The 26,703-nt window shown below is 34.2% G+C and overlaps 1 protein-coding gene across 8 annotated transcripts in view; it reads left to right on the top strand.

Annotated features, from left to right (window-relative positions):
• Positions 1-26,703, top strand: part of MGAT4C (MGAT4 family member C) — a 693,471-nt gene that overhangs the window by 284,059 nt on the left and 382,709 nt on the right. For all 8 annotated transcript variants that reach the window (XM_070254603.1, XM_070254602.1, XM_070254597.1 and 5 more), the window contains one exon: positions 16,313-16,423. The gene's annotated coding sequence lies outside the window, so the exon portion shown is untranslated. The remainder of the gene's footprint in view (positions 1-16,312; positions 16,424-26,703) is intronic.

Raw genomic sequence — 26,703 nt, 5'->3', positions numbered from 1 at the left:
TTCCTTTCGCGGGTGGGAATAGTAGCGATTGCTGACAGCTTGATCGTCAGCCATAGCTTCTGGAGTCCAAAATCTGGGACTGGAAGTCTCTCTTGCTGAATAAATTAACAGGCTGTTTTCTTTATCTTTAAAACTAAGACAATGTTTCTGCTAAACTATATTTAAAATAACTTCCCAAATTGAAAGATCCCCAGCATATGTATTCTTTTTATCATGACCTGAAAGAGAATGGATAGCAATAACCCAGAAATAACATTATCTTTCCACAGGGTTATGTCATGACTTAGCTGAAATAAATGTATTCATAAGCAAAATCAAGCACTTTTGTTGAGACCATCAGAAAAATCTATTAGTTTTAAATTATCATTTGAATCCTGGCTTTCATGCATTTTTCTAACAGGACAATAGGATTGAGTATTAATTTGCATGTTGACTTCAGTTAATTCTCTTTTATGTGCTTTGAAAAAGTAAGTAATGAAAGTTAAATAATGGAAACTGATATGCCTAAATTAGGCAAGAAAGTACTACAGCATTGTAAGTAGAGTACCAGTTAAGAAATTGCTTAGTTCTATTAAAATGAAATGATGACTTATTAAACTTAGTAATTCAAAGGAAAAAATTTTTAAATCCAATCTTTTCTGGAACTATAATCCTGTCATTAAGAAAATGTATCTATTATATACATCCTAGAACAGCGATTCTAAAACTGCTGACTGCCATAACCACTAAAGTTGACTGAAATAGAGACTTCCTGGTCCATTTTGCCCACCTGAGATTCCAACTCAGTCATTCTGGAATGAGATTCAGGAGCACGGGTTTTGAAAATGCTCCCCAGGTGTTTTTTGTAGAAAGTAGTTGAGGGCAAATTAGTAGAATGATATCAGAAACCAGATGGTGGCGATGTTTCTAACAGACTTTCCTGATAGGACATATGATAAAGAGCTGAGATAATGCAGGATGCCCATAAGATTTTTATATCACGCATCTTTTAAAATGTGCCTTTTCAGCTTGGTCCTCTAGCTTTCCTCCAGAGGCATAGCAGCATCCCCTGGCTGTGTGGATAAATATGCCTCCTCCTCTTTTTTAAAAGATTTAAAGGGAAGTTGGCTAAAGTAGACATGTCCTGAATGAAAGTTTTTAAACAGATTAAACTCTACCTCTTTTTTGTGAATCTCTTAATTCATCAGGATTATATTGCATAATGAAAGCCCTCTTAAAATATAGGACTCAATTTGTTATAAATCTTAGGTATTCTTGAAAAATTTCCTTCCTGACAGGGTGCTGAGTAAAAGAACAATGCCAGATCTTGCTGACAGGGCTAGGGGCATCCCTGGATATTTGAAAACTAGATATTATTAATTTGAGGAATTCAAAACACCAATTGCAAAGTAATTTCTATCTGCAAATTTAGTCCTTACTTTTGCCTGCAAGCATGGATATGTGACTTTACTTGAATATTTTCCAATTTTAAAACTATGTTGTTTCTGTAATTTATTTGGACATGCAGTGAGTCCTTTCAGAGGTAAGAGTGGGAAATTCTATGTGATGCTTGTCATTGGGTTCTTTTTCCGAAATCTGATCTTCAGAGAATTATGTTTAGAAAAGCTTCATTATTCCTCTGAAGGAAGAGCCTCCTTTGTGTATTACTTTTCATTTTTGTATTTTACAGAAATAATAAGAGGTTTAAAAGCATCATTTTCTCAGTAAAATAATTTGAGAGAAATAAAACTTGCAGTTATTTAACAAGGAGACATATTTAGTAATAGGAATCGAACCACGGTCAACCTCATCCAGAGGAACAAAACTTTCCTCAAATAGCCATTCCTCACAAAAAGAACAATTAAATTAATGTACTAATATATATACCCATGGGCTGTTGGAAAGATGGGGAATTGTGTTGGATAGTTGGAACACGATTTTGAAGGAAGTCTTGCTTATGTGGCTGGATTATTTGATGATGGAATATAACAGAAATTAATCCCTTTTCATTCAAACACATTTACTACCCCTTCCTTTTTTTTTCTTCTCATGAGACAGAAACATAAAATGTACTGGATAAAATATCTCAATGTCACAACTTGAAGTTTCCTATAATATATTTAACATAATGCCTTCAAACTTTGGAAAGTTCATTCCTTTTATGAATTTGTGAATTTAGAAACCAAACCACGGTTAACCTTTTTTTAATTATCCTCCATGTCATTGAATTTCCTCTTTGCTTACTTCCCAGTGCTGAAATCACAAGGTTGTCAACAAACATTTTATTCATTTCATTGCTGATTTATAAAACCTATGTTTGAACTGATGAACAAGTACAGTGTTATGTGACTTTTGTATGGCAATATTTTATCTATCATCTATCTTTATGTTTACATATGGTTATATAAATAAGTCTATATGATTATATATAAATTGTGATATATCATAGTTTCCTGAAGTGTCTCCCAAAGATTAGTAGCCCTCTATATTTACAGATATACTATAAAAATAAACCTTTTTTAAAAAAAATTGTGAGAAAACAATGAACAATTTTCTTTCTTCTACAACAATGTTCTGACCCTTTTATTGGCTTTTTATAACATTGTCATGTAAGGTAATTCCCAAACGTATTTGGCCACGCAGTCTCTTTTTTTTCATGGCTCATCATAATTTGAAAAACAATAGATAATAAGAACTTAATCTTGTGCAAATTTAATCACGAGTAAATTTGTAAGTGTGAGTAAATTTACAGGACAAATTTGGTTTAGGGAGTTGATGTGCCTAGTTCAAAAGCTACCTTTCCTAACAGTCCTTACAGTTATGGAGAAAGTTCTGGTAAGAGTCCCATAAGCAGAAGTCTGCTCCTAATTTCTGAGAAAGTTTGCTAGCTTGACATGCGAATGACCATCTCATGTTGCAGCCAACTTTCCATTCTTACCTGTAATGCATGCGTGTAACGCACAGAGGAAGATTGGCTTCTGCGCCAGAGAAGGCAAACTTGAAGGCAAGGCAAAAGCCACAGACTATAAATGGCGGAACTGAAAGACTGAGAGAGGCAAATTCCCAATGTGATCTTTGAGCCAACACACCAGTCTAGCCTACCTGCCTAACATTGTCGTGGTGGTGGTAAGTTGCAATTATTACTTATTGATAAACAAAATCAGCAATCATAACCTCTACCCTTTATTAATCATTTGCAATGTGCTCAGCAATGCACTTTACATAAGAAGTTTTATCTGTGATTTAAATATATCCTCTGAGTGGTTATATTTATTCACATTTGAAGAAGAAGACACTGAGAATTACAGAGTTAAAAACTTGCTCAAACTTTCCTTTCAGGCTAGAATGAAGTACCGATGTCATCAGTCTTAATCTCTCATAGAGCAACAATAAGAACTTGAGCTAAATTAAGAGAAACCAAGGAGAAAACAGCTGCTCAGGGCTTAAAAATAAAACAGAGAACCTGACAGTCACACAGTACTAGAAAGTAGCAATTGGAGTGCAGGAACTCGTTAGGAAGAGTGACTAGCTAGTTCCCCACCCTTCCAGTGGAGACCCTAGAAGAGTTCCACTCAACATAAATGCAAACCAGAAATAGACAGCCTCAGCTGAACCAGGTGATTTGCCCATGAATTTCTATCTGCCATCAATTAAACAAGAGTAACTGGTCCCACCAGAAAATAGGACCAAATGATTGAAAACGAAGAGAAAATTAAGTAATAGAATAAAGCCACAGATTATATAGATATTAGAATTATTAGACACAAACTTTAAAGTGATTATGAGTATTAAATCCAAAAATGAATGCAATTTAGAAAATTTCAACAACTCTAGAATTAAAAATGTGTGTATAATGTGAAAAAAAATCCTACAGCTGAAAATTTTGGTAACTGAATAAAGAATTCAATAGGTGGGTATAAAAGAAGATTGACGTTGCTGAAGAGAAGATTGCTGTGTAATCTTTTGGAGCAGTCAGTTGAATTCAAGCAAAGAATATCTATCTTGAAGAATTGAGACCCAAAAAAGAGATGAGAGGTACATTTAATTAGAGGCATAGAAAGAGAGAAAAGAAGAGGCAGAAGCAAAATTCAAAGAGCACTGACCAATAATTTTCCAAATCTGACAAAAGACGTAATACCAAAGATTGAAGAAGCTGTAAGAATCTCAAATGCAAAGAAAATCTAGGGACTGCATAGTAAAACTGCTGAAAACCAAACACAAAGAAAAAGTCTTTGAGGAGCCTGAGGGAAAGGCATACTGCCTTCAATGGAACTAAGTGAGACTGACCGCTGACCCAGCTTCCTCATATGATCATCAGATATACAGCAAACATAATGCTCACTGTAGTAAAAAAAAAATGATGTTTTCAATATCTGTCACATTATTGACATAGATATCTACACACACACATGAATACATACACACATGTATGTGTATATATAAACACATATCTGTATGTATATGAATATATATGAATACACAACTTGATGCATGTGTATACATGCATATGTCCATACACACATGTTTTACATGGGCAACTGTGTGTATATACATAGTTGTATATATACATACATATACATAAATAAATGTGCATATGTAGATGTAAAAAATGGAAAGGCAGGAAGAGAAAAAAGAAAAAGAAAGAAGCTTGATCACTACCTCACATACTACAGACTAATTCCAAGGGATCTTAGACTCAAATGTAAAAGATAATAAAATGAAACTTCTGGAAGATAATATAAAACCTAATCATGAATTCATGGTAGACAAATATATATTAACAAGACCTAAGAAGCACTGACTGTAAAGGAAAAAAATGGGATATTGATCTACATTGAAAGATCTTCTGTTCAATATTAGGAAAGTAAAACTCAAGTCACATATTGAGAGAATATTTGGACAATTGGAGTAAGTGTCAAGGAACATTTTTATATGATGGAGAATTTTTCTCTAAAATATATAAGGAATTACTACAAATCAATAAGAAAAAGCAAACTAATGAAATAAGGCTGTCTAATGAAAGATTAGGTACTTCACTAATAAGCTACCTAAATAGCCTGTAAGTTTATTGCAGGTGCTCAACATCATTCATCTTAGGGCAATGCAAATTAAAACCATAGTGAGTGTGGGAAAAAAATTGTGTTGACGAGAATGTGGAGGAAGTGGCAGTCTCATTTACTGTGAATGTGGTAAACTGGAACCACCACCCGGAAAACTTGGCAATGCATATTAAAGCTGAAAATATGAATACCCTACAATATATGTAAGATGAGGATGTGTTAGAATGTCCAAAGTAACATAATTCTTTTTATTGAGGTGAAATTCACATAACATAAATTAACTATTTTAGAGAATACAATTCAATAACATTTAGCACATTAACAATGTTGTGAAAACACCACTTCTATCTCCAAAACATTTTCATTACTCTCCACAAAATTGGGGGTACTCGTTAAGTAGTCAAAGCAAAATAATTAATAGTCCAAAATGTCTCAAATTTGCATCAAATTTGGAATTGATACATTAGACATGGTCTAGTCATGCAATGTAATAGTATATAAAAATGAAATGATCAAACAGCTACTATATGAAACAACAGTATTAAATCTTACTCTGCAAAAGAAGTCAGACATAAAATAATATGTTATTCCATTATTAAAAATTTCAAAAGCAGATCAAGTTTGTCTACAGTGACAGAAGTGAGAAGAATGCTTTCTGCAGGGTGGTAGGGAAGAATAACGCCTGGGAGAGACTATAAAGCAGGCTTTCGCGCTGCTGGAAATATTCTGTAATTGGATTTGTTATAAGACTGGATCAATAAATGTGTTAACTTCATAAAAACTCATCAAGCTGTACAGTTAAGAATTATGCACATCGTCTTACGTGAGCCTTTTTGCTTTTGATTTTTTTATTGTCTTTTTAAATTAAGATTTTAATTTTTAAGCCAATTTGTACAGCAAGATTGAGGGGAAGGTACAGAGATTTCCCATATACCACATGTCCTTACACATACATAGTCCCCCTCCTTACCAACCTCCTTCACCAGAGTGGTACATTTATTACAGTTGTGAACCTACACTGACACGTCATTATCATCCAAAGTCCATGGTTTACATTAGGGTTCACTCTTGGTGATATACATTCTATGAGTTTGGATAAATATATAATAACACGTATCCATCATTGTAGTGTCCTACAGAATATTTTCACTGTCTTAAAAATCCTCTGTTCTCTACCTATTCATCCTTATTCCCTTCCTCCAACAACTTACTATCTCCATGGATTTTCCAGAATGTCATATAGTTGGACTCATACAGTATGCAATCTTTACAGATCAGCTTCTTTGACTTAATAATATGCATTTAAAATTTCTCCATTGTCTCATGGCTTGATAGTTCATTTCTTTTTAGCACTAAATGATATTCCATTGTCTGGTTGTACTACAGTTTATTTATCTATTCAACTACTGAAGAACATCTCGGTTGCTTCCAAGGTTTAGCAATTATAAAGTTGCTATAAATGCCTATGTACAGGTTTTTGTGTGGACATACGTTTTCAGCTCCTTTAAGAATACCAAGGAGCATGATTGCTGGATCATGTGGTAAGAGTATGTTTAGTTTTGTGGGAAACCATCTAACTGTCCTCCAAAGTTGCCATGCCATTTTCATTCCCACCAGCACTGTATGAGAGTTCCTGTAGCTCCACATCCTTGTCAGCATTTGGTGTTGTCAGTGTTCTGGATTTTGGCAATTCTAAGAGGTGTGTAGTGGTATCTCATTTTAATTTGCATTTTCTGATGACATGTGATGTTGAGAGCCTCTTTTTCTATGCTTATTTGCCATTTGTCCATCTTCTTTGGTGAGGTGTCTGTTAAGGTCTTTGGTGTATTTTTCAATTGGGTTGGCGCTTTCTTGTTAAATTTTGAGAGTTCTTGGTATATTTTGGATAACAGTATTTTACCAGATGTGTCTTTTGCAAATATTTTCTCCAGGTCTATGGCTTATCTTCTCATTCTCTTGGCATTAGTTTTTTCAGAGCAGAGTTATTAATTTTTATGATGTCCATCTCATCAATTATTTCTTTCATTGATCATACCTTTGGTATTGTATCTGAAAAGTTATCTCTATATCTAATGTCATCTAGGTTATCTCTACATTATCTTCCAGAAGTTTTGTAGTTTTGCATTTTACATTTAAGGCTGTCATCCATTTTGAGTTAAAGTGCGTGAAGAGTGTAAAGTCTGTGTCTAGATTTATTTTTATTTGATTGGATGGCCAGTTCTTCCAGCACCATTTGTTGAAGAGACTGTCTTTGCTTCATTGTATTGCCCTTTTTCCTTTTTCAAAGATCAGTCTACATTTATGTAGATCTATTTATGAGCTCTCTATTCTGTTCCAGTGATCTATTTTTCTACTTTTCCCTCAATAACACACTGTCTTGATTACTGTAGATTTATAGGAAATCTTGAAGTCAGGTGATGCCAGTCCTCTGACTTTGTTCTTCTCAATATTATGTTGACTTTTTTTGGGTTACTTTACTTCATGTAGCTACTGATTACAATATCTCCCAAATATTAGTTGAGGACCACAGCACTAAGCAGAATGGCTTAAGATGGTGAGTGACTGACTTGAAAACTGTCAACACCAGAAGAAAATATTCTGAATAAAATCTGAGATAGAGAATGTCTATATTGGCAATTTGAAATCTGAGTAAGGACACTCATGTTGCATAAGGAATAAATGTTTCAGATATGCTTAATTTGGAGAGCTGTTGGAAGTTTAAATGGAAGTTATAAACAATGTCAAATGACTCAGAATTCAAGGATAAATAATACCAGCACACAGTTTAAATAGCAGATTTATTTTTACAGAAATGCTAAAGGCAGAATCCAAGTACTAAGATATGTTGATTAATTGATAGGAAAAAAGAAAACATAGAAATTCACAGTAATCTTCTTAAGAGTTTATTTGTAAAATGATACACGTGAATATTTGTTGGTACCTCAAGATCGAATTAAAAATAAAGCAGAGAAGTTACTTTGAAAGTGGAAGCTGAAGGGCCTAATACAGAAGGAGATGTGGCAAATAAAAGAAATAAAAATAACTCATGCAATAAGTAAAGCATTCAAACTAGCACCTGGCACATAAAAAGGATTCAATAAATAGCAGTTGCTATAATAATGATGAAAAGTAGACAGAAGAAGGAAGAGAATGGGACAGAGAGGAGGGCAGAATTGAGGGGGGAGAAAAGTTAGAAGAGAAAGAAGGACAAGAAAAGGAAAGATAAGTATTAACTGTGAGTATTGCCATTTGAATTCAATTTTCACTTAGCCGTCATTTATTTTCTTGTATGCCAGTTTTTAATGTTTTATTTTATAGTAATAGTCAATGTTGTTATATCCTATTTTATGTGTTTGTTTAAAATCTTTAAAAACTAATATGAAGACCAGCCTATTTATTATGGAGGAGTTTATTGCCTTCCATTAAAAGATTATCACAAACTTTTTATATAAGTACAGTTTTGTATATACTTAATTCTATTAAGTTGTGAAATCTGTGCAGATGAGATAAAGGGAAAAGAGTGTGCATTTGAGAAATACTTCACAGAGAAGGTGAAGTTCTAAATAATTTAACTAAGAATAAGGTCTGGCATGAATGGTCATCTTTTTAGCATAACTCCAAGGCAACCATTTACATTCGCGAATAATAATATTTTGGAGTTGTGCACTGCTGCGGTCCATTAGAAGTTCAATATCTCTTACCTTTTTTGGGGGGCCTAGCCCTTGTAATCTTTCTTAGTATTAATAATTTTTATTGAGATAGACTTTGCAAACAATAAAATATATACATTTCAAATACACTTTTTGATGAGTTTTGATAAGTGTATACAACCATGTAACTACGCCCACATCATGAGATGGAAGTTTCCTCATCTGAAACGGGGCCCTTATCAATCAATAGCCCTGCCCCTACTCCCATCTTCAGCAAATCATTGATCTACTTTCTGACAGAATCTGGCCATTTTAAAAAATCATGTTAAAAAATCACAGAAATTATTTTGCTCTTAGGCAAAGGAAAAACAATGTTAAATGACTCATACACTTGAGGTGATTAGTCATACACAAATAGTCATATTCTGAAACACTAGGTTAGTTGACATAATAAAATGTCAGGGCATATGCATGTCATCACAAAAAAGAAGTGAGTATACACATGGCTCTCAACACAATTCTATTTATTTCTGTTTGTATTTTCTTTCCTTGCTATTCATTTCTTTTGTTATTCATATGTCTTTTCTCCTCTCTCTCTTGTGTTTATACCAGGTCTCTTCACTTTTTAAAAAGATCCCATTTTTTTCCAGAGAAAATATTGAGGGAAGTTATAAACCAAGTCTACTTAAAGCAATAAAAGTTATAATGAGATCAGACTCTGGTCAATCTATGGGCTTCTTACTGAAAGCAATTCCAGCAAATTTATTCATTTTTTAAAATATAACTGGTGCTTATGCATTATAATGATTTTATTTAGTGGTAAATAAGAATGTCTAACCTTTTGTAAGTTACAGCCCAAGTGTTTCCAGTCATTCTTTTTCACTCAGACCAAAGTTTCAGCCATAGTTATATAAACAGAATTCTGCTTATTCAGAGAAAAGCACCCTTTTGGAATACAGCAGTCCTACCTTATCTGCAGTTTCACTTTCCATTCAGTTACCAAGGTCAACCATGGTCCGAAAATATTAAATGGAAAATCCAGAAATAAACAATCTGTAAGTTTTAAATTGTGCACTGTTCTGAGTAGTGTGATGAAATCTCCAGCCATCCTGCTGTGTCCCACCCCAATTAGTCATCCCTTTGTCCAGCGGATACATGCTGTATACACTACCCAACCACTAGTCACTTAGTAGCCATCTGGGTTATCAGATCGACTGTCACGGTATCGCAGCGTTTGTGTTCAAGTAACCCTTGTTTGACTTAATAATGGCCCCCAAATGCAAGAGCAGTGATGCTGGCATTTCGGATATGCCAACGATTGCTGCAAAGGGTTTCCTCTAAGTGAAAAGGTGAAAATTCTCAACTTAAGGGAAGAAAATAAGTCATATGCTGAGGTTGCTAAAGTCTATAGTAACATATTACAGTATATTGCTATAATTGTTCTATTTTATTATTATGTATTGTCGTTTATCTCTTTCTGTGTCTAATTTATAAATTAAACTTTATCATAGGTATCTATGTACAGGAAAAAACATAGTACGTATAGGGTTTGGTGCTGTCTATGCTTTCAGGCATCCACTGGGGCTCTGGGATTGATGCCTCACAGATAAAGACGGACGACTGTACTGTTTTTTGCTGTAGGGCCACTATTCAGTATCTGTTCTCCTTGGTATTATTCATCTTTTTATCCATTTCATATCATTATATTCCAAGCTTGTCTATTGTATAAAGCCCTGGTGATATATGGCCAAAGAAGCCACCTCGTTACTAGTGCATGATGTGATGATGGTATTTAGATTAGAACATATGTTATGTGTTCATATGTAATGCTTTCATTTACAAAATGTAAAGGTATATTCTAGACATTTCACATTAATTATCTTATTCTCTCCTCACAATCAGTCAGGAAGTTGAGTATTATCATCTCCCTTTCACAGATGAGGAAAAGGAGGCATAGCAACAATGTACACCTTGCACACATTTACAAATATTCAAGTCTGTTTCTGTATCACTGTGATATCCACACTTTTTCCCCCATGGCTAATCACATGCATGTATTTCATAAGAATGAGCTATGTGATTAACTCTAAGCCCTGATAACAGTTTTCATCTAATTATGTGAACAGTAGATAATATAGAATACCATACATAGAATTCATACCAATAACGTGAGAGGGAAAAAGCAATAAGATAACAAATTATAAGATACTATTTTATATTTCTCCTTTTTCCTGTTTACATTGATTTTGTAAATTGGCACAAAAAAAGCAGGTTGTTTTCTCTAATCAGAACCTCAAGAAGTGTCATAAACAGGTGTGTAAAATAAATGCAACGTAATATCTGTGCTATAGTGGTGTATTATTCTAGAAAATAAATGCATTATTTACCTTGACAATGTCATCTAGTGTAGTCATCCTGGGATAAATAATTATTCCAATGGCTATTTTCCAGCTGGAACATTTTAACCTTATCTGTGTGATTTGTTTTCATTATCAGGACAACATGGACTATTGCCTTAGCAATGCATTTTCAAAAACATTTCAAATTCTGTTCTAAACAACATAGATCACAATGACTTTATTTCATCTTTTTGTAGAAGATGTATATATAAAAAGTTTTATTGAAACATACATATCCAGAAAAGTGCAAACTTTTAAGTGAATAACACAGTGGATTTTCACAGTGAATTTTATCTCCATAAGTATAGCCGTAACAGGAAAGAAGATATTACCAATATCTCAGGAAACTATTTTGTACCTCTTCCCAGTTATTATTCCCAGCCTACCCCCAAAATAATCAGTAGACTAACATCTATTACTATAAAACAGTTTTGACCATTTTTGAAGCCAATATAAATAGAATCATACAAGATATGCTCCTTCAGTGTGACATCTTTTCTCCACATTATGCTTAAGAGACTCATCTATCTTTGTCATGTGTAGCAATAGTTTGTTAATTCTTATTGATATATTTTATCATAATATGTGAATATTCCAAAACACATCCATTTTACTGCAGATGGACATTTGGATAGTTTTCAGTTTTTGGCTACTGAAAAGAGGGCTCCTATAAACAATCTAATGCACATCTTTTGATGTCATTTGCATATACTTTTTGAGTATGAAACTAGGAGTGTAGTTCTTGGGTCATAAGATAGGTATATTTCCAGCTTCAACATATGTTGCCAGTTTTTCAAAGTGCTGTGCCAATTTGCCAACCTTCAAGCAGTAAGTAAGAGTTCCACATTCTCCCCAAATCTTGAGATAATGTTTTAGACATTTTATTCAATATGGCAAGTATGCACTTCCCTGATGAGAAATAATGTTGAGCACTCTTTGGTATTGCATTGGCCATTTGGGTATCCTCTTTTGCGAAATGCCTGTAAAAATATTTTTGCCTTTAAGTGTCAGACTGACTATAATTTTCTTATTAATTTTAGGAGTTTTATTTACAAGTTTATTGTAACTGCTACTATTGCAGCATAATTGACATAAATTGAACTACACATATTTAAAGTGTGCCGTTTAATTAGTTTTGACATATATACACATTCATGAAATCATCAAGACAATCAAGATAATGAAGTTATCTGTTACCCACAAAACTTCCTTATGACCCTTGACTATCCCTCTCACTAGCTCTACCACCCCTCTTTTCTAGTCTCCAGGCAACAACTGATCTGCTTTCTGTCACTATAAATTAGTTTGCATTTTTAGAATTTTATATGAATGAAATAATGCAGTATATACTCATTTTGCTTAGGTTGTTTCACTCAGCATAATTGCTTAGAGATTCATGAATATCGTTGCATATATCAATAGATAATTGTTATTGGAGAGTTGTCTAATGAGTAAAGAATTTCAGCTTCACAAGATGAAAAAGTTCTGGAGATGGCTGCACAATACTGTGAATATGCTTAACACTACAAAACTGTATACTAAGAAATGGTTGAGGTGGTAAATTTTATGTTTTGGATTTTTTGAAGAAGAAGAAGATTAGCCCTGAGCTAACGTCTGTGCCCATCTTCCTCTACTTTTTATGTGGGACACCTGCCACAGCATGGCTTGACAAGCAGTGCATAGGTCTTCACTCGGGATCCAAACCGGAGAACCCAGGGCTGCTGAAGCGGAACATGTGAACTTAACCACTGTACCACCAAGACGGCCCGATTATGCTTTGGATTTTTAACACAATAAAAAAAACTTAAAAAGCCCTTTGGTTTTTAGCTTAAACAATTAGTGAATTTTGCTAAAATAAGGAAGACTGGAGAAAGGTGAGATTTGCGAAGACAAGGTAGAATTAATTGTTCTGTTTTGGCCATGTTTGAGTTAAAAAATGCATGTTAGAGAGCCAAGAATTGAGATCAGTAAGCAGATAGAGAATAACATTTAGGGTCCAGTGGAGAGGCCAGGCTGCAGATATAAATTTGTAGTCAAAAGAGTATAGGTAATGTTTAAAACCACGGACTTAGATCACAACACCTACAGGGAAAGTGTAGATTAAGCAGAGAAGGGAGGCCAGGACCTCAACGAGTATTCCAAACACATTATTTGGGCAGAGGAGGAGAAGCCGGCACATGAACCTGGGCTTGAAAGGCCTGCAAGTTATGAGAAACATCATAAGAATGTGGCATCATTAAAGCCAAGAGAAGACAGTGTTTTGGGAAGGAACTAGTTAATTGAGTTCCAACGCTATTGAAAGATGAGGTAAGATGAGATCTATTTTAATGACTTGATGGGTATGGACACTTTTAGAGTTAGCTGAGAATGAACTGGAAAGTGAGAAAGTAAATCTTCTGAGATATTTTCCAATGAAGAAATACAATGACAAGAGAGAAGTAGGGGAGTGGGAGGGTTTTATGTTTAAATTCAGGGAAATTTATCTTTTCTTTTTTGATGAGAAAGATTGGCCCTGAGCTAACATCTGTTGCCAATCTTCCTCATTTTTTCCTCCCTAAGCCCTTCAGTACATAGTTGTATGTCCTTGTTGTAGGTTGTTTTAGTTCTTCTATGTGGGAAGCCTCCTCAGCACGTCTTGATGAGCCGTGCTAGGTATGATGGTCCACACCCAGGATCTAAACCAGCAAACCCTGGGCCTCTGAAGCAGAGGGCATAAACTTAACCACTTGGGCCATGGGGCTGGCCCGCTCAGGGAAACTTTAAAGCAGGATTTTAAACTGATGAGAATGATTCAGTGCAGAGGGAACAACTGATGTAAATGAGAGGAATTAGCATAAGAATGTTCCTTGAACATCTAAATGTGTTCATGGGTGAAGTTCAAAGGAGTTTAGTAGATGGTTGTTGTGAATTGGGAGAGGTGAGAGCTCCTATATAGTGGCTACTATTTCCTCAGTGAAGAAAAACATAAGGTGATCCTATCCATTGTAATTAGGAAGATTGAAAATAACATGAAGAGAGGGAAGATATTTATCTTTTTACTACTGGATCCTAAGAACTTAACGAGGAGTCTGTCACCTACTAGATACTTTGGAGGTAATCCTTAAATTTAAAAAAAAATGTTTAAAATAAAATAATAAAGCATTATCTTTTCAAAGTTCATTTGCAAATCATTTCCAAAATCATTAGGCCTGGAAAGAGATCTTCATGTTCCTCAATGCATCACAGCTGCAAATAAATTATAATCATTCTCTAACTGTTTATTCCCCATTTCAAATCAGCAAGCTAAATCACACAAACTTTTTTTTTTTTTAAGAATTTTTTTACCTGACCAAGATACCAGTTCCTTGTCTGATAGATGCTTTTGTACCTTTTCTCTCAATCTGTGGTTTGCCATTTTTTTCTTCTTGTCCCTGAAGCCCCCCAGTACACAGTTGTATATTCTAGTTGTAGGTCCTACTGGTTCTGCTATGTGAGATGCCACCTCAGCATGGCTTGATGAGTGGTACTAGGTTGTGCCCAGGATCTGAACCTGTGAAACCCTGGGCTGCCAAAGCAGAGCACATGAACTTAACCACTTGGCCATGGGACCAGCCCCACACTTTTTCTTTTTTAAATCTTGGAAATATTGTTTTAGAAGAAATGGTTTTAGGACATAGTTGAACAACATCAGAAAGCCCCACAGTTAAGAATTTACTGTAGTAATTTGTCAAATCATTTATCCTTTCTAAACCTTTCTCATGTGTAAAACGGAGAACAGTAATGCCCTCTTCACTATTCTGATGAAAGAATTAAATAAGAAAACTACTACTGGAAAATTTTATAAAGGCAAATGTTATAATAAGGGAGATAATAGTTCACTGATACTGACCTTGGAAAAACAGTATGCAGGGCTCCTTACTCCATACTCTGCCTCTCTAAGTAACATAATGAGAAGATTAGCCATCTGCATTCCTAGAGGAGTACTGTGTATTGGTCTGTAGTATTCTGAATTATAATCAAAATCTTTAAATGGCACTGATTACAAATATAAATAAGAAATGCTCACTTTTCAAGATTTTAAGTTCTTTTAATTTAGCTAAAGATGTTCCTTAAAATGACTCAACAATAAACAGAATTTTACACTTGTAGAGTACCTAAATTTTTACTTGCTTTTAGGAGACATATCTTATAAACTATCATAATTTGTAATTGTTAGAGATTTATACATTCATAATTTGTATAATTATAAATTGTTTTGTTATACTTATTTAATTTGGATGATGAACAATAAACTACCGGAAATTAAAATGAAAAAGAAAAGAGAAACTTCCATGCAGGTAATTCATGTTTTTCAAACAGTAGCACAGCTAATAACTGTTAACCAGGCTTTAAACACATGGAAAGCAAGGCAAAGATTACGTCTTCATGTAGTTGTAAGATCAAGCTATTGCTTAGATCATTATAAGAAGTGATACAATTTGAGACTGTGTTTCTCATTGAGGCTTATTTTTTGATCTAGTGTTCACATTTTCTCCGTAACAGGAACATGACACTCATAGTTATCATCAGTTAATGCTCCTATAAAACTTGAATGTTTAATAATAAGAAAAAAGCCCAGGCTGTGTGACCCCTTCATCGCTCCCATAAGAATTAAAGAATGTTGTTGTATCTGGGCCTCTTTGAAGGTTTGGGCAAAGGAACAGTGGAATATTTAACGAGACTTAGAAATCCAGCACAGCTGGGCTCAGACGCTAGGGTATGTTGCAGGCATCAATGATGTGGCTTCTGCGCCCTGTAGAGATGTGGAATGTTCACTTGGCTTCTATCAAATAGTAAGCAAAAGAGACTCAATAATATTGGTATCTCATTAGCATGTAGATAATGGATTGAATATTGTCAAGTTTAAAAATAAAGACATACAAATGCCAAGGAAATTTATTTATCACACACTGCCATCTTGATTTAAAATGTTTATATTTTTTTGTCTTGAACGATACTTTCAGAACCCAAAGGTTATGATGCAGTAGTAGAGCTGATACTCACAAATTCGTGGTTTCTTTAAAGATGTTAATCCCAGCATTGACTAGAGAAAACCAAATAGCAAGTTTTGAAAGTAGAAATGTAACTGGCCTGTTTGTAAAACGTCTACTAGGGTAACAGTGTCTAGATTCAACACACAAGTGCCATCATGATGAATGTTTACAACACTTTTTTGAGAGCCAATTATACCGTTTTTTTTGTGCAGGGCCTGGAGATCAGCCACATCCGTTGTATGCACAAAGCTGCTTTGGATCTGTCTTTTCAAACAAGAGCTGCAGGAAACGTTATAGCAAGGTTGAAGCTTCATTCTTCTCTGGTAAGAGAAGCTTTCTTTTTCTTTGCTATGGGGAGAGTTTGATAAGAAATCCTTTCAAACCATAATATGGTCAGGGAGAAGAGAAGTTCTATGTTACAAGTCATAAGATGTTTTCTTTTCTTTTGAACTCTCTTTTTCATAATGCCTTTTGCCTAGTACGCTACAGCAAAATAAAACTGAAACACTGAGTCATATTGCACATGTTAAATTTGTATTGGAGCTAGGGGAGTCTTAAACCACTCCTCTGTCGAATGCTATGTGGTGTTATTTTATGTTTTTGGCTGTAAATCTCCGGGTCAGGACAAAGAGAAAAGAATGAGTATTCTGATACTGTGGCTGAGAGTGAATCCGTGTGTTGAAGTTTTCCCCTGACCGATGATGTTATTAACGTCCAGCAGCTCACCACCGTATCACTTCAAGAACCCAATCAAACTTGGCCTTTGGGTTCACTTGGAGTCATTTCTGACCACACTAACATGATTTCATTTTAAAAATTAAAAAAGCTGGAGATAGTAATTCTGGGTGAGTTTGTCTGGATGTGGCTTTTGTCACTTTAGCTCTAAATAATAAAACTGTGTACGTATATACAAAATACAAGATTTTTTTCCCACATCAATTTCTTGGAATTGTAATATCCTTCAATATTTCCACAAAAATCTCTACCTGTTATAAACTCTACCTGAATTCATATCTGGCTAAAATAGCAAGAAATAGTGGAGAATATATATACACACACATTGAGTGTGTATAAATATATACATATATACATATACATAATTGTGTGTATAAACATATGTGTATATAATGTGTATGTACACAATTGTATATGTATACACACATATGTATAAGAATAAACAAATATTTGACTTGTGTGCAATTAATTTTAGATAATAGAAGATTTACACATTATAGCAATGTAATCCCTCCAGAAGCTGATCATTTTAAGTTTGCATTTATATAACCCTTCATTTTCTTAGTAAGCATTTGTTCAGAAAACAATGACGTAAGTATCAAAAAGACTTTATTCCCAAACAGTTGCATTTAAAGCTGTCTGTTTTTTAAAGTGAACTTGTCTTTAGATTTTCTTCTTTTCAGTAGCTCAATTAAATGAGCGATTTAATATATATATCTGTGAGATTTGAATATAAATCCTTTTAGGGATTTACCCCAGAATAGTATTCTCAGTTTCAAAGGTATAGGCTGTCAGTCTAATGATATCGATCTAATAGGTCAGTCATAAATATTCATATTCATTTGTTCATTTCAGTGTTTATTGACTACTTTCTTGCTAAACATTTCAAGGAGAGGAAATATGTAGCTTACAAAAGAAATGGAACATATAATATCCGAGCAGATTTAATGATGATTCAACAAATGTGCTTGAAAATTAATATATGTTGAGCTTTTGGCTAAGGACAAATAAGGAAGAGTATCTTACACAGAGTCAGGGGTAGTCAGGGACCACAATAAATGCAATGAGAATTAACTTTTCAGATTTCAAAGTAATTCTATCCTGTAATGAATGAGCCTGCAAAACCCTAGCAATGCCATTTTTTCCCCTTTTACCTTCTTTTAAATTGTGTGGATTTGCTACAACCCATTGTAAGTGCTTCAGCTGTGTACATTGTACTGAAAGAAAAATAAAGACAGCCCTGCCCCTGAATGAGATTCTGGTCTAAAAAGGAGCTAAGGAAAAAAAATCAGTGAACATTCTGTGCTTTCTGTCCTTTTAAAGTGTGTGTGTTGCCCTCAGGCACCTGCAGCAGGCAACAACAACAGCAAAAAGCCCCGATTCTCATAGTTTCTATCTTTCTCAATTTGTCTTTCTCATTTTCTCAAAGTGAACCTCAGATGGCCAAAAATATCCTCTAGGTGTCAAACAATAGTGTACAACTGAAATCTCGCTATCTTATAAGCTATTATGACCACAATAAAAAAAAATAATGAGAAAAAAATCCTTCTAGGGCAAGAACTATGTTTAACTGTGTATATACATATTTTTTTTTTCTTTTCATTGTTAGCTTTGCTTTTAGAAACTACCCTGTAAGTCACACATACATATACACAACTTATTTGAGAAGACAAGAAAGAGAAGCAAGTACAGCACCTCTGCCCCCTGATGAGTGTGGCATGGCAGGATCTTCTAGAATTTTTTACTTTAAAGCCCTGACTTTTGCTATTCATGCTGTGGACAGTGCTTCTTCTATTGTCACAGGTCCTGGTTCTATCTGTCCTTTATGGCTCAGGGTAGATGCCATTTTATACAATGATGTCTTCCCAGCAAACCTCATGTCCACTCCAGGTAAAATGATCTCTTCCATCTTGGAACATTCTTATCACTTTATCATTGTGGAAAAAAAGACAAGTTTGTGAACAACATGCAATTTCATTTCTTCATAATCACAAAGACAATGAGACATCCTTGCCACAAGTTCTCTCCTTTTAGACATTGTTTGAGAAGTCTGCTTTTTAGAAAGTTATTTTTTAGGGAATTCTCTTTTTCATTACTGTTCAAATTTCTTTGTCTTCTTTGCCCACCTGCTTTTCTTACAGCTGATAATCTTAGCTTCCATTTCACTGAGAAAATAGAAATCATCTGGCGGATTCTTTCACATTCTCTTGCCTCCATATCTAAAAAGCTTACATCAACCTGCACCAATCCTCTATTCTTTCCACCTTCTTTAGTGGGAGGAAGCAACCAAACTTTTATCAGTGTTCAATCTCTCCTCAATTTTGGGCTTCTCAGGTACCTACCTCAATCTGTCAAATCTTCTTTATTCCTAATCTTCAGTTCTATTTTCTCCATAAAAATTTTCCCATTGGAAGTCTCTCTGTGTTGACTACACATACCTACCAGTCCATGGCTGGGGTGGCATATTCCCCACTAGAAGCTGTTCATATTTCTACTACTCTACACAAACTTCTCAAAGAGTTGTTTTTCAAGACACTGTTTCCATGACCTTCAGTTCTCTCCAATTTTCTTTGATCTTACTCTCCCTTCCTGACTCTTCCAACCTTTTGCAGATAGTCCTTTGACTTTCTTGCTGAGAAATCCACTGGGTACTTTTCAGTTTGCATCTTGGTTCCCACCAGCCTTTAAGGGTTGACTATTCAACACTTTTTGAAACATTTTCCCTTTTACTTCTCTGATACCACAGTCTCATAGTTTCATTTTCTTTCTCTAATTTTCCCATTTTTTGATAGTTTCTTTTCTTATTATTTCTCTTTTACTGGACCACACACTTAAGAGTCCCTCAAGACTCAATCATGGGTCTAATACTCCTCTCCCTGATCTCTCTCTCTCTCTTTCTTCCTCCCACCTTCCTTCTCTCAATTATCATTATAATTTAAAAAAACTGAAATATCAGCTATATTACAGTGAAGTGTACCAATAGCTAGGTGCTTCCGTTAATAAAATAGTGATACATTGGCAAGCATATTAGATTTTGGTTCAGTCACTAAAAATACTCTCTACCTTAAACAATATTTGATTTAGTTCTACCATGTTTCTATTTTACTATTGAATGTCACTGTCGTATTTCATAAATTCACTATTTCTTTAGATATCGGGAATAGGGAAAGGGGAAAATATATGAAGGTAGTAGAGTAAACAGATTTTGTTGCTAAGATACTCATACCTTTTAACAAAATAAGTAATAAACAATGAAAGTCAACATATGAGAAACATTGCAAATGCTGATGTACTTGTCTGTTTTGAGGTCTGTGAGATTCGAACAAAGATTTGTAATGGACAGTTTTTAAACAAATTAAGAAGAAATGTCTGAGAAAGAGATATAAATAGGGAAGTTACAGAAGTTAGTTTCTTCTGAGTTACAACAAACAGGGGGAAAAAGAAATTGCCTTAGCCATTCTCATGGAGAATATATTTCACAATAGAGTTTACTTAAAATCAAATATCACTTTTACTAAAGAACATTAATAATCATATAGTGGACCATTCCAGATAGTGTTTGAACATTTGTCTGGGATAAAAAAAACTACAGAGAAGTAAGACTGGAGATAATGTAGAAATGATGAGAACTTATTTAGAAGGAGGAGAATGACGTGCAACTAATGACTAAATACACCCTATTCTGAAATAGACAGTGAGAGTTTCAGCATGGGAAATGAGAGGTCAAGGAAATGTTAGTCAGTTGCAGATTAGAAGAGAGGAAGAGAAGTATACTGAACATAGGGCTGAGTCTGTCGTTAGAAGAAAATAAAAGCATTATACTATTTTCACTATTAAGTAATAAAAGAATAATCTACCTGAAATGTGGGCATGTGTGTAGCATATAATTTGATGTATAGATTGGTGTCTCTATCTATCATAGACATGTTTCAATTTGCTTTGACTTGATTTTTCTAGGTGTGCCATTTCTGGTGTTAAATCAAGTAAGATAAGTCCAGCAGAATTACTCCCCTTATTTCTCAAAAATCCGGATTATATTAAGAATTACAAAGTGATTATTGTTTTGCATTTCTTTTAAAGGGAGTTAGCCCCATATAGTAAATGCCTAGCAGATAAATTTATTATATGGGATCTCTTGTTAGATAAATTAAGATTTGTTAATTATAATATTAGCACTTTTTATATTTCAGATGAATACTACTCAAGAAGATATATCATAACTGATTTTTGTTCAAATGAGCTAAGCTGGATCATGGAAACCAAGAGAGATATTTTAATGTCTCTAGAAATAATTCTGACATCAGGGGACATGGGATGATTTCTCCAGAGCAGTTTTAAGATAACAAATATTCTTCAGATGTGTATAAGTAGATTTGGTTTTAATTTTTTTCTTAAAAAGCACTATCTAACACCCCCAAATAGACATATACACATATACATATCTGTATGTATGTGTGTATTATGTTATGCTATATATTATATATGTATGTATTTAATGGAGAGAGAGAGAAAGAGAGAGAGAGAGATTGAGAGAGAGAAGCTACATCAATCATATAGAGAACAACTTAACCAGGCCTAAAAAATAAAAACAATACAAAAAGCACTTCCATATCCAGATCTCATTGAAAAACATCTTCATATTATTTAAATATATTTGTTTGATAATCTGTTAAGAAATTCAAATTCACAGATTTTTTTTCTAGTTTCCCTGTAGTTTTCTTCATATTTTAGCCTTTTTCCATCTAAATAAGATATCACAAACCTAAGGCTCACTTTCTTTATCTGAAAATATTGCCCTATTTATCTAAAGATATATTATGGATATGATGTGAGATCTCTGAAAACTAGGAATAGAAAGGAATTGCTTGGATAAACAACATCTACAAAAAAAATCTACAGCTAATATCATACTTAACGATGAGAAACTAGAAACTTTCCTGTTAACATCAGGCAAAGGCAGGGATATTTCCTCCCACAACTTCTTTTTAACCTCATACTGGAAATCCTGGCTAATACTATAAAACAAGAAAAGGAAATAAAAGGTATATAGATTGGGAAGGGAGAAATAAAACTATCTTTGAAGACGATATGATTGTCCTTGTAGAAAATCCAAGATAATTGACAATAAAACACTTGAAACTAATAAGCAATTATAGCAAGTTTGCAAGATACAAGGTTAATATTAAAAAGTCAATCAGTTTCATCTATGTCAGCAATGAACAAAAGAAATTGGGAATTCAAAACCAAATCTACTAAAGCCTTGATTTAGGACTTCTCAGGCTCTATATCTGTGAGAAATATATTTCTATTGTTTATAAGCCACTCAGTCTATGGTATTTTGTTGTAACACCTGAAGACAATTAAGACAGTTATAAAAATATACGAAGAATTCTTAAAATTCAAGAATAAGGAATGTAACAGCCCAATAAAAATGGGCAAAAGTACTGAATAAACACCTCACAGAAGATGATACACAGATGGCAAATAAGTATATGAAAAAGTATTCAACATCACATGTTGTTAGGCAATTACCCAAATTAAAAGAAGATACCACTACATGCCTATCTGAAAGGTCAAAATCTAGAACACTGACAACCCTGAAAGCTGGGGAGGATGTGAAACAACAGAAACTCTCATGCATTGCTGATGGGAATGCAAAATGGTACAATGAAAATTCATGTCCACACAAAACCAGTACACAGATATCTATAGCACCTTTATTTGTAATACTAAAACTTGGACACACCAAGACGTCCTTCAGTAGGTAACTGGATAAGCAGACTGTGCTACATCTGGACAATGGAATATTATTCAGTGCTAAAAAGAAATAAACTATCAAGCCATGCAAAGAACTGGAGGAAACTTAAATGCTTATTACTAAGTGAAAGAAGCCAATCTTAAAAGACTACATACTGTATGATGCCAACTATATGACATTCTGGAAAAAGCAAAACTATGGAGACAATTAAATGTTCGGTGGTTGCCAGGAGTTAGGAGGGAGGGAGGAATGGACAGGCAGAGTACGAGGATTTTTAGAGTAGTGAAACTATTTTATATGATTCTATAATGGTGGAAACAATACATGTCATTATATTTTTGTCAAAATTCATAGAATGTACTCCACCAAGAGTGAGCCATAATGTAAACTATGGACTTGGGGTGGTGATGTATCAGTATATGTTTATCAGTTGTAACAAGTGCACCACTCCGTGCAGGATGTTGATTCAGGGAGGCTGTGCCTGCGTGGGGACAGGGGATATAAGAGAACTCTCAATACTTTCTGCTCAGTTTTGCTGTGACCTAAAACTGCTCTAATCCATTTAAAAGGCAAAGAAATGGATAAGGAAAAATACTATTTTTTATAACGTTTTATTTATATTACAATATAGCTGTTGTAAATAGCCTTTGTAAATTTAAAACTCATATAAATGTGTTGTTTCTCTCAAAATTATACCTGTTAGGATTAAAAATTTCAATAAATCATTTTGATATATATGCATTTATATGAAGATTAAGTTATATATATTTTATTTTATCTTCTTGCAAACTCTATTTTTGAATAGTATCACTGAGATCCCTCAAGTCCATAATTAATGGGATGTTATCAATCATATAGTCTGGCTCCTAGACTTTATTCTCTTATCTGATTGTTATAATTAATGGCACAGAGGTGAAAAATGCTTAGTTAAAATTAGAGTTGTGTCCTACATTTATCTAGTGAGCTTAGCCAATTCTGAGAAAGACTTCAGTCTTATTGGATCTGTAAGTTAGCTAACTATTTATCCAAAAAGCAAATAAATGCCCTAAAGTGAAAGCAAAAACCCTTACTAAAAGAACATAGTAGTCTATTTTCCTTTTTCATTGAATTTTATTTTTTAAATCAAGATGGGCCTTGGTTCAAATGAAATCTTACGTTGTTGAAGTAGGAGGCAACGTTCCCAAGCCCCAGTGTCTGCACCACTATCATTTCCAAACCAAAGGGGCTGTAGAAAACGCCAAGGTCTCCTGGAATAGTTTCAAAAGCAATGACCTGGGATTTTTTTCCCTAGAATAAATGAAAAATCTTTCGTTCTGCATAATGGAAATGTGTATTAAATGATAAGAAGATTTTGTGGCCATATATATTTGTCAAATATTGGGTTGAACACGTTTCTTTATTTTAGGACTTTTCATAGTCTTTGGAATTCCAGTATGTACTGTTCATTCTCAGGAAGAAACATTTCAAATGTGTAACCAGCTCTTTCTAGACTTATGCTGCCCAAAGAACTTTTGTTTTCCCCCATGGAGTATATCATAAGAACACTGCTCTAGGTAACACACTTTGGGAAATAATCCCTTACTCATTACTTAGACTTTGGAAAATGAGCTTAAATTTATGTTTAATGATATTAACTTCTGAAAATACATATATGTGAATATTTACCTTAGTCAAGAAGGTAGTGAGTACATATAATTAATATATCTAATCACATCACTTTCTTGTTAAGAATTCCACAAGTCATTTCTCATTATTTTTGGAATGAAATCAAAATTCCTTAATATAGACACAATATTCTGCTTGATCTTATTATGACCATTTCTCCCTTCTTATCTACAATGCTTCCCCATGCTCACTGTGATCCAGCCATACAGGTGTGCGTGCTAATCCTAGAGCATGCCAAGGCCGAGCCTACCCAGAATATATACTTCTGCCGTTCCCTCTACCACGAGCATCGTTCCCCTGGATATCCTCATGGATCACTCCCCCATTTTATTTATTCATCTCAAAGACTGCTGCAGCTCCCCACTCCTGGGGTCACTCTGTATATATACTGTTAACCCCACTTTTTCTTCATTTAATTTATAACTACTAGCTATTTTACTATTAATTGTTTGTTTTATTTTTCTCTCCTGGACTAAGTTTAATACTGTTTGAAAAGTGTGTGGTATCTTCAAGAAAAACATGATTACACTAGATTGATTACCATGGGTATTCTTTTTTCGGATGGTCTGTTATGTAATTATTGTGACATGTGAATAACACCCATAGCATTAGTTAACCATACCCTCAAAAGAATATCACTAGCCCTTGATTTTGCAGTGAATTAAGTACAGTAAATCTGTGAAACTTTTAATTTTAAAATTTGTGCTTCCTGTCACATAATTGTAATCGATACCTACAGCCAGTATTATGTGGGAATCTGTCATCTCTGCTCCACATATCTCATCCTCCTTTTAGGGCCAGCCAGTTAGTCAGAACACACCCTTCTTGTCTCATGGTGATGACATAAGTATGAGAGGACAATCCCAAGAACTTCTCAAGCCTTCTCAAGCTGCTGTCAAGGTCACTAACATTGTATTGGCCAAGCAAGTCATATGACCAAGCCCAAAGTCAAGGGGTATGGAAGTATTTTCTCCCCATGGTTATGAGGGAGGGCGAGGATACATATTTTCAAATGATAATCTAATTTACCCCTACCATCTAAAGAAATGCTCAGAAATTCTTTCATTCTATTATTATTCTATTATTATAAAAGAAGCAGCATATCAATGATATCAAGACTATAACAATCTGGGGCCAGCCCAGTGTCATAGTGGTTGAGTTCACATGCTCCACTTCAGTGGCCCAGGGTTCTCAGGTTCAGATCCTGGGTGTGGACCTGGCACCACTCAGGCCACACTGTGGCAGTGTCCCACATAAAATAGAGGAAGATTGGCACAGATGATAGCTCAGTGGCAGTCTTTCTCAAGCAAAAAGAGGAAGATTGGCAACAAATATTAGCTTAGGGCCAATCTTCCTCACAAAAAAAAAAAGAAAAGAAAAGAAAAGAAAGACTATAACAATCTAAAAACCTAATGTGAAAAAATTTAAAGAGCTAACATTAATCTGTGGGTTAAAATGAAATTCTTGATTTTCTTTTTGGTGAGGAAGATTGGCCTTGAGCTAACACCTGTGCCAATTTTCCTCTGTTTTTCATGTGGGACACTACCACAGCATGGTTTGATGAGCAGAGTGTGAGTTCATGCCCAGGATCCAAATCGGCAAACCCTGGGCCACCGAAGTGGAGAGCAGGAACTCAACCACTACACCACCAGGCTCGCCCAAAATTCTCAATTTTTATATTACAACAATAACCACATATTCAGTGCAAAAACTTGTTTTGTCCACATATGTTGCAAATATCTTTCCAGAGTTTCCTTTACATTTAATTTACATAAAATATGTTTTGAAATATAGAGAACTAAACATTTTCTCCAGCGATAGTAATATAGTTATATCAATCTAACTGAATTATTTTTTTGTTTCATTTTGGGGTTTTTTTTTTAGACCTAGTAAGAAAAGACTTTCCTAACTCTAGTCAACTCCTTCAGGTTGTTTAGATCATTTTGTGATTTTCCTATAACACTTTAAATTATCTTGAATTTATTTTGCTGAATTTTTTGAAGTGAAGACTAATCCATTCTCCAAAGATTTAATGTTTTCTCATATTGTAAACACACATCTTCTTCTACAGAATATATTTTACTTTCTATATGTTAAGCAGAGAATATAATTAATTGAGAAGCTACCCTGTAGAAAATATAGAATATTATTAAAAGACAGAACAATTTGTAAAATAGCCCGTGCATGCAAGGAGCTGCATACTTGTGTATACACAATCTTTAACTTTATTAGAGTTAGCCCAGGGCTTTTCCTACTAACAAAGTAATATTTCTTCTGATTTGTAATTAATTAATTTATATTTTCCTAACCATGTATGTTTTCATACTGTGATTTTGTTTTCTTCTTTGCCTCCTCTTTCAATTATTTTGATTAATTATGTATTGTTTCTAATGTGTGCTCACTCCAGTACATTAAGGGTTCCAGCTTATGTTTTACAAATTCTAG

This window comes from Equus caballus, chromosome 28 (genome assembly GCF_041296265.1).
Source record: "Equus caballus isolate H_3958 breed thoroughbred chromosome 28, TB-T2T, whole genome shotgun sequence".
Lineage (NCBI taxonomy): Eukaryota > Metazoa > Chordata > Mammalia > Perissodactyla > Equidae > Equus > Equus caballus.
The sequence above is the reverse complement of the archived record's forward strand: the minus strand, read 5'-3'. Positions and strand labels throughout refer to the sequence as shown.